General features: G+C 45.7%; 1 protein-coding gene across 1 annotated transcript in view; it reads left to right on the forward strand.

Annotated features, from left to right (window-relative positions):
* The window catches only part of PPP1R37 (protein phosphatase 1 regulatory subunit 37), a 69,464-nt gene extending 61,417 nt beyond the window's left edge, over positions 1-8,047 (forward strand). The window contains exon 13 of the mRNA XM_075017769.1: positions 1,783-8,047. The gene's annotated coding sequence lies outside the window, so the exon portion shown is untranslated. The remainder of the gene's footprint in view (positions 1-1,782) is intronic.
* Positions 8,048-9,533: the final 1,486 nt, after the last annotated feature.

Here is a 9,533-nt window from a genome sequence, read left to right on the forward strand (position 1 = left end):
CAGTCTCCTGTTCTGAGTCTTGTCTCCTTTTCTGGGACCCGTGCACCTCAACAAGTGTTTGCAGAGACACCAGGCAGCCTTTATAAAACAGAGTGGGGTTTATTAGTCAACTGGCATACAGCTTTGGAAAGCCCTTCAGATAGCTGAGAGACATACGGGCTCAGAGTGCAGACTGGCCACAGGAACAGCTTTTTCCACCCAAGTTGTTCTAGAATCCATTTTGACTCATTCTGTGAGTCCGTGCCAGGTGAGAGCTGTGAGTCCTACCAGCTCTTAACACCACCGCCTCTGGGTCCATTACAGGCCTCCTGCAGGCTTCCTGCTGAGTTCAAAAGCTTCTGCTTGCTGGGTTTTCCCCATTATTAGGTATCAGTTTATTTAGTCTTTGGGGTTCCGTTGGCTTTCCAAAGCCTCCGCCAAGATGGGTTGGTCTCAGCAGTTGCTAGCAACCCATTCACATCACCCCCAGTTATGTGACCTAAGCCCCTCATGTCTCCTCTTCTATCTCAGGAACTTTTTAATCCTTCTGGACTCGGTAGGAAGCAAGCAAGTCACTTCAAGCTTGAGCACAAGGCAGGTGAAATCTGTCTTTCACTGGAGCAATTTCTGTGGGTGAGAGAGACCACAGAAACTGGTCCAATATATATTACCTTCCCCACCTTGTTTCTCTGATATCCTGGGAAGTATTTCACATACATCCAATCATATCAATCCCTCCTAATATTACAGAAGATTTCCACTTTGTCATAGATGGCATGGGAAGAACCCAGCTGATCTAGATCCTTTTTTGCTGGGCTCTCCCAGTTGTTCCATCCAGCTTGTGATGTTCTGAATGACTCACTTTGTTACACGTCTACCTCAATGTTTTTATTAAAAAGAAAGTATCATTTAAGCTTTAGTTGTTAGGCGCACATGAGAGTCCTGTGTCATTTGTTATGTATTGCAGATTGAGACATCACCACAGACATTGCTTTAGAATATTATGCATGTGCTGTAAACAGAGGTCATGGAAATAAGGCATTTTAATGGAAATTACCCATAAAATTTTTCAAAAGGTTTAGTTGCTAAATAACATTACCAGGGTAACGGCTGTACTCTGTGAGGCTTCCTATATGAAGTGGAGGAAACACACTGCAAACACTGAGATTTGGTTTCTCTAGGTAAGTACAGTAGGGTCTCAAGATTTACAAACTTAATGTTTGTGAATTCAGTTATTCGCGACTGGCCACTTCCCCGGGGCCCCGGGCATGGAGTGCTGGCAGCCGCCACTTCCCCCGGGGCAGGCTGCCATATTCGCCAGGGTTCTTAACACAGAACCCTTGCAAATGTTGAGACCTTACTGTATTGTATTTTAAGTGTGTGTGTAAAGATGTGTTTTTTTTTTAGGAGGACCTGTGCTGTAGGTGAGTATGTATCTGATTTAAAGGAAAACATCCGGAACCTCATTGCACATCAATTAGTGAAATGGCTCTTGAGAGCAAGTTTTATTCAGCTCCAGTGGGAGATGTAGTAGCCTTCGGCAAAGTGGCTGGAAGCTGTTTCATTCAACTCCATTCTCTGGTTTGTCTTAGGATAAAATAACATATGAAATGTATTTAAAAGAAATCCTCCCGTCTCTGGGCACGAGCTAGCCACTGCAGCATGCTACCGCTGTGGCTCATTACAGTTTTTTGTAGCTTCCTCAGAAGCATCGGTAGTCACCAGTGTCTAAGACGCCGCAAGACTGCTGATACTGTGGCCATTCTGGAGCTGTCTGACTTGGTGTTTTGTTCTCTCTCGCAGTTCCCACGGGTCAATCTACATTGAGCAGAGACTGTCATGGGAAATACCTGCGTAGCTTTATTTCCTTCCCACTCCACACGATTCAGAAGAACCTTGGTCTCCAGTGCAGAGGTGTTTGTTTTTTTTTCCGAAATTATGTGACATTTCCTGTCCTAGATCCTTTTTTTTTTTTCCCCCACCTTATTGACTCACCTGCCCTGTAAGGAAGGACTCTGATACTTTTAAGATGATCCAGGAAGGGAAGAAGAGAGAGAAAAATCTTATTAAAAGCGTGATTCCCTGCCCCCACCCCCCACCTGATTCCAAGGTGAGCTCTGGCACCTGATGGGAACAGCACTATTTTCTGACCTTCTCTAGACATTAGCTGATGCATTTGAATTTGTTTCACATTTCTCTGGAATTACCACTCTTGCTGAGTAATTTGTAAGGAGAAGATATCAGTCCCGGAGAAGGGGCATTGGACAGGAACATTCTCCAATTCAAACAAGAGATTAAAAACCCACAGTCTCATGGGTTAGACTTGGTTTTGCTTTCTACACTACAAGTGTCCCAGGTCTCTGAAGGCTTGTTTAAGAAAACTGTTTGATAAAATGGAAACCTGCTACCAAAATGGTTGCACATGATTGTGGCTGCGGAGAGTGGCACTGACATGAGAAACTTATATTGCCAGACAAGCTGTCTAGGACTGGCTGTATCCACAGCCACAATGGTTATTTATTTTGAATCCCCCCTTTTTTGGGTATATATTTATCATGAGCTTCAAAATACTGAACAGGATTTAACTTAGAAAACAATGTAGGATATCTTTTAGTCTAACCTGCAACCTTTTTTGGAACTTGACTCCTGGTTTGCAGAACTCTGCCAAAAAACACCATCAGAAATACCTTCTCATGCAGACCCTATACAGAACACCCTAAGGACGTAACTAGCTGGGGTAACTGTGTGCACACAGACATGCCTCTGTGAGATCCATGTTTTGGGGACCCCCTGCCTGTTGTGCATCCAGGAGGCATGGCTTAAGTCCTTGAGGATGGGGTGGAATTCTTTACATTGTCGTGTGTCTCTTGGAAGAGAAGGAATCGTCTTGGCTGAGTCTAATCTAGTTTCCTAACTTTATAGGATTTCAAGGACGGATTTCAAGGACAAATTACCCTCTTTCGCAAGGTTTTCTCAAAGCCATATAGGATGGAACTGACAAGCGTGTGAGAGAGAGGGTGGGAGAAGGCTGGCTCAGTTTTCTTCATCTGGGGAGTCATCCAGGAATCAATATGGCAAATGTGCCATAGAACTAGCTGGATCCTCTACATTTTATTATATTAAAGGAAATCTAGGATCACCCAGTTTGCTTAAGTTACTGCCCTCCTATTTGGGGTTTTCCAACTCCTTTTGTATGTGGCTGAGGAAGGATTCAGGGGGCATGTTACACCATTAAAAGGTGAACAGGAATTTGACTTTCCTGATTTGCGTAAGTAGTTTTTCCTTTAGCTGCTCAGTAGGTCTTTTTAATTCAATGTAAGATCTTGCATTAGAGAATATTTGCCCCTTTTACCAAAGGTTTTTCAGGATGAATTTTCAATTCTGCATTGGCACATGCTCCATTCTATAAATCAGGCTTAAAACAGAGAATCCCAGGGGTTGTCAGACCTTTGCTGAATATACCATTGGAGGTGCCTTTCCTTTACTCTTCATGCCAGGGGAGAGAATCCAATTGCTCTGGAAAAGGTGTTCAGTTTTCTCAGGGAGGGTCCTCTCTCGAGGTCCCAGGGCTTGTGGGGTTCTACTGGCAGAGCACTCTGGTATCAAGAGCACGGAACGGATCACTGTTTTAGTCTGCACAGTCCCACTGTAACGTAATGCAGCCTGCACAAAGCATGACACCCAAAGAGACCATCATTCCAGAGTCTCTCTTACAGTAAAAGCCAGCATTGATTAAGTGCAAACCACCTCACTGGTGATCAGAATGGATGGAGTGCCTGCCCTTATATCCGCAGCCAGAGAGAGCAGCTGACCCATTGGGGAAGAGCCGGCAGTTCTAAAACAACAATTAAGTGTTGGCCAGAGAGCTTCAATATAGCACATGCAAGAAGAACAATCAAGGAAGGGAAACAAAGTTATGCAGTAAACTTTTTTAAATTATGTAGCGAGGCCTGTTAGGGTAAAGTCTGAATGATATGGATAAAGAGACTGAACCATCATTATCCTTGAGAGGAAGGAAGACTAGGTTGGTTAAATTAGGTCCTGAACTATCATTCTGGTTCAAATCCACGAAGTATGGCAGACCCCTCCCCTGAACCTGCACCCCCAAAATTGCTATTGGAAGAGAAATATTTCTGTATATGAGGATTACTTCTCTGCTGTGAAGAGAAATCTTGGAAGGAAACTATGGTACTAATCTGTAATTTAACAGTTGTATAAACTGACCGGAGAAACAGCCTGGAGAGGGGGCTGTTGGGTAGAACGTAAGCTTTTTATTTTATTATTTTTTTCTTAAGTGCAATAAATCTATCAGGGAGCTGTGAGGGCACTTCGCTGCATGGGAATCAAGGCTGGAGCTGCAGAAATTTTAGCTCTTCATGCACTGAAACTGAATCACGTTAGGAATTTGCTGCATTAACACTACATACAAAGGATGGTGATTTATTTGCTAACGTTTGTCGTTTCTTTCTGTTGCATATTTTTGTTTAACACTGTTTCCTATTAAATGAAATCTGCATTCATCACTGACTCCTCCTGTCTATTTGGTACCTACAAATGATGCTTGTTTTGTCCATGGCAGAGACGAGAATGTGAGATTTCGGTAGAGCTGAAGCAATACCCTTCTCAAAGCATCTCTGCAGAGCTAGTCCTACCATCCGCTACCGTGGCAAGGAAAAGTGGCTAGGAAAACCAGACAGCAGTGTAAAATTCTGCACAGCACCTATGGGTGTGAGCTTGAATAGAGTAGGCTCTGTCCAGTAGCTCAGACTCTTTTTAATGCTTATCTCTCTCTCTGATAGCTCTGCACAGAATCTTGTGGCCCTTCTTGCTTTTCACTTTGTGTAAAACACCTGTTGGGCAAACCCTGTAGAGTGACATGAGGATTTTCAGAAGCACCAACATCAGCTCAGAGCACAAGTCTCCCTGGGGCTAAGGCCCTTAGATCCTTCCCGTGCAAGTGAGTTGGCTTTTTGGAAGAGAGGGGTGAGACCCAAACTCAGTAAGGAACGCTGCCTGAAGGCTCGGGATAATTTGCCCATATCTGGGAATCCCCTTGCAATCGATGGGATTGTTGGCAATGATCTTTTTGAGCTCTCTTGCTACTGAGAGTTAATGAATGATTCCTGCAAGAGAAATGCTAAAATAGGACCGGTCGCAAAAATGAGATTTTTACTAAATATTAGTGGCTTACGAGACGAGCCAGCTGTTGGACAGTGAAGCCTAGCCTCATGCTAATGGTGACTGTGCAATACCAGGCAATTCCCTGCAGTACATGTGACAGGAAGTTGAGCTGCATCTAAATGTTTTTTGTTCTTTTAGGGATGTAAAATATTAAATGGCTCACTGATAAGCATTAGCCTTACTGTTAACCCTCCCTAGTTGTTAGCCCCCAGTTCTGGGTTGGCTGGAAAAGCCCCAGCCATGCTGGGCTGCCAGCTTATGTCTGTCTGGAATGATCCCCCACCATGCCGGGCCTGCCAGCAGCTGGCGGGTTGGAGTGATCCCAGTCCTGGCTTGTCTAAAGCAAGCCCAGTCACACTGGCCGGCACAGCCCCACTTTCTCTCCCTTTAATTCGTTAAACCATTACCTTCTTAAACAATATTTACATCTCTAAATTCTTCCTCTCTATGTTGCCCTGGCCTGGCTTTGTCCTTGTGTGTAAGATTAATGTTGACAGTAACATACTCTCCAGTCTTCTTTGGAAAGATCTCCTTTACAGACCATTACAGGAATAGGTTAGTTGCATGTTCACAGCTATGAATGTAGAGTGGGACTTTCCAATGTGGGGGACTGATTTGAGCTGTTCAGTGCAACTACTTGGTGTGCTGATTGGGGCAGCCCAGTGGTTCTTTGTAGCAGTATGTGGTGGTCTCCACAAGAAGCAGTAGACAAGTCAGGATGCAAAGGAAAATCCTGGTGCAGCTTTTGTATCTCATTTGTTGTTTTAGATTACCCACAGGTGGATCTGAAGCCACTTCCGAGTTCCTGGGCTCATGCAGCCAGCAGTTACTGTGCATCTTTTCCCTGTGGCTGGAAAACCAGCAAGAACTAGATTGTTTTGCCTCTGGCATTTGACTCAGGTACACTCAGTGGTTTGCCTACAGGGAGACAGCCCCTAAAAGAGGCAGCACCCATCAAGACTGAGACGAATTTGTGCTGTTCTTCTCATTACCTTCCCTGAAGGAAGTTTTTATTAGGCATTTCTTCCTGAAAGGAATAAAAGTCATCATTTGTATTGCATAAAACTAGAACCCCGCCCCCCCCAAAGATTCGTAGTAAACCTATCCTGAAATTACTGCCATGTCCCTCTTCCTCCTTTCTCACGTATGCTCTTCTCCAAGAAGCTTATCAGAGAGATTCCTCTTGACTTTGTCATCTATGAGCCTTGACTGACTGGCCGTGACTAAACAGGAATAACCACTAAGTATTTCAGCGGCACATACTCAAGCATAGCAGTCTCAGCTCAATTAATAAGCGGCTGAGGTGAACCCTCTGCTCAACCTTTGGGCAGGTGTTTTCTGCACCGGAGCAGAAGACACTTTGGCACATAAGGCTGCTTTGGAGAAGACATAACTGCCCTTGGAAGCAGTGTGCGCATCCCCCATTCATGTTGTTTGATGTGCACTGAAATGAGGCCATGACGTGTCAGACTGTAGACGCCAGATGAGAAACCAGGTGATGCACAGCAGCTGGTTTTCAAAACTTCAGCGTTCTCCCCGCCTCCCTCCTTGTGGGAAAAAAAGCAAAAGCCTCTTGCCTGGTGTTCTGTTTTTGAAGCTACCCTGATGTGCATTACAAAGCAGTCTGTTGCTATGGGGAAACTGCCTTATGTCTTCCTGGATCTTAGACACCACCTTGTGCAACGTGATGTTTTGAATGGTAAATGGTGGGGTGCTGCCCAGATTGGAAGCTGTTGCACTCCTGCTTCTGAATGTTGCTGGAACTTTGGAGAGAGCAGGGATCTCGCTATCTGAGTGAGGCTGCCTTTAGCTCAATTTTCAAATGCAGGGGCCTGAAATTAAGTAGATGCTGGGCACCTAATGTGGTCAGATTAGCTTGCATTGATGTGAGTGGAGGTTGAGTCCCCCTGAAAAGCAGGGCGCTCTTGGCTCCTTCACTTCAGACACGTAGGTCTGAAAGTCCCAGACAATAAACCCAGTTCTGGAAGGCACTGAGTGCTTCCCTCAAGGGTCACAGAATCCCTGAGCTCCCCTTGAAGTCTGGCATTAAGTGAGTTCAGCACCATCCAGGATTCTTTCCACACCTTATCAAACTCTTCTTCTCATGCTGCTGGTCAGTGTGGAAAGTAGAGATCAAAGACTCCTTGATTTGTACTGATTTTGGTCCTTGAAGAAACAAATCCAAGGGGTCACCAAGAATGGCCACGTTCCAGTGGGGCCTGCATCTCAGGCTTCTATCAGATGGACACGTCTCTTTCAATAGGAGCCTTTGGAAAAGAGATGAGAAAAATAAAGGGACTTACTTGAGCTTGCCACCATGCACTGGGCTGAGGCCAAATAGATGGTTACAGACAACCTTTTTCCCAGGGTAAAAAAGAACATGCCTCTAAAAGGTAGTGAGGACACAGCATGTAGCAGCAGCTTGTTGGTTCGGCAGAGAAACTGTCCTGGCTGGATCCTTGCATCTTTTATAACCAAGCAAATAGAGAGGTTCCATGACACACCCTTTCCGCTAACCATGTTCTGGGGTTAGACTGGTGACTGACTGAATGGTAGTCTTATCTCTGCCCTACCTATGCCTGAGAGCAGAGAGATTTGCTCCTGATCATCTCCATTCTCACTGACCAACTGCCTCACATGGATGTTTTTTTTAGGTACCAAAAGACTCGGAAGGACCATGTAACCTGCCTTTATCTGAATGTTGACATTTTCTGTAACCCAGCACCTGGGTATTAAAGTGTTAATATATTTCAGTTTTGTTTTATTAGGCTGGTACCAGGCCAGTACTTGCTTTGTTACCAAACCCTAGAGAACTCTGATGTGTGTTTTACTGCATTTATGGATTTCTTGTAATACTCTTGGTTGAAATAAAGGGTTTCCTAATTTAGTCCAGGATTGTCCCTGGTAAGTTGCTTTCCCACTTCCAAAAAGGATTGCAGTGAGAGCTTTGTTATCCGGCACTCTTGGGGAACGAGGGTTGCCTGTTAATGAAATGAGCAGGATAACAAAGCTTGCTGCTCTGTCCCTGAGCCATACCAGCAGATCTGTCCCTCAGCAGCTTGAGGCAGGAGGAGGGGAAGAAAGCACCTGCTGAGTGGGGTTCCCTCTTTTTTTTTTTCCATCCCTGAGCAGAGTAAATTTTGTTATGCACCAATACATGCAGATGTGCACCACCAACAGAAACATGCTGGTGGCTGTGGACGCTCTGCTGATCAGCTGGGTGGCATGTGAATCTCTGCTGGGCGGCTGCCTGAGTGCTCAGCTTACAGGGAACCCTGCTGCCGAGGCAGTTCTGGCCATAATGGCCAGCTAGCCAGGTGGCAGTCAGGGGCCTGCCTGAAGACACAGCGGTATTGTGGCTGTGGGCAATGCTGGTTAACAGAGTGCCAGGTGAAAAAGCTTCCACTGTTCTTTGCAGGTCGACTGGCCCAGACTTTCGCCTTTTTGTCCTCTCCTCTCTGCACATCTCAGCATGAGAGCCATGGGGCCTGCAGCTGGGAGCCCCACAGCCCAGGGAGGGTAAGAGAGAAAAAAAATGGGTGAGAATCCCACTGCCGAATGGGGTATTTATAGAAAGAGCAGTTCCTTCAAAGCCAGGGAGATGTGCTGACTGGTGCTCCTTCATGGGGAAGACAGAAAGACAGACCTGTTGCTGTGGGGAGATATTGATACAACTGCTGCTCCCTTCCCCTGGAGAGCGCCAAACACTTCCCAAAGGTGAGACAACATCCCCAGACAAAAACTGGCTTTTCTGAGGTCACACCAAAAGTTGCTTGCAGAGCAAGATGTTGCCCTTTTTCCCCCATCATGCTGGCACATCTACCTGAGGAGCCCTGTCCTTTTGCGCTCCATGGATGGCAGAGCGGGCTGTCAATATGGGTGCCACAGAATAAAATTATCCATGTGTTGCGTGCACACGCAGGCTGGTCCTGTGTTGGTTCAGCAGCCTCATCTCTCTCCAGTTGTTCGTCTAGCTGGAGAGCAGTTGGGTGGATCCCTGAAGAGGAATGGATGGTCCTGCACTGAATAGCTACACCCTCTAGCATCTCGCCCTTGAGCAGCAGGCACGGAGGTAAGTGGAGGTTTCATTGATCTCAATGCTCAGGGTTCCATTTCTCTGCTAATTTGCGTGTACTGTTCTGTAAACAGGTCATGACAGATCTATGCAGGAAGATGTTAGATCTGCCCAATGGTCCCTGTAAGTTGGGCACTTCGGGAGTGCTTAGTAGACCATCAAATGCCCACAGCTAGTGTTTTTTTTTTTTTTTCCCCCTGTTTCTGTGGGTGGTGCACACTCATGCCCTTCAGCGTACATAACATTTATTCCACACGTGGAAAAAGAGGACACATTGCATCTACCGTGCTGCCCCCTC

This window comes from Carettochelys insculpta, chromosome 22 (assembly GCF_033958435.1).
Source record: "Carettochelys insculpta isolate YL-2023 chromosome 22, ASM3395843v1, whole genome shotgun sequence".
NCBI classification, from domain to species: domain Eukaryota; kingdom Metazoa; phylum Chordata; order Testudines; family Carettochelyidae; genus Carettochelys; species Carettochelys insculpta.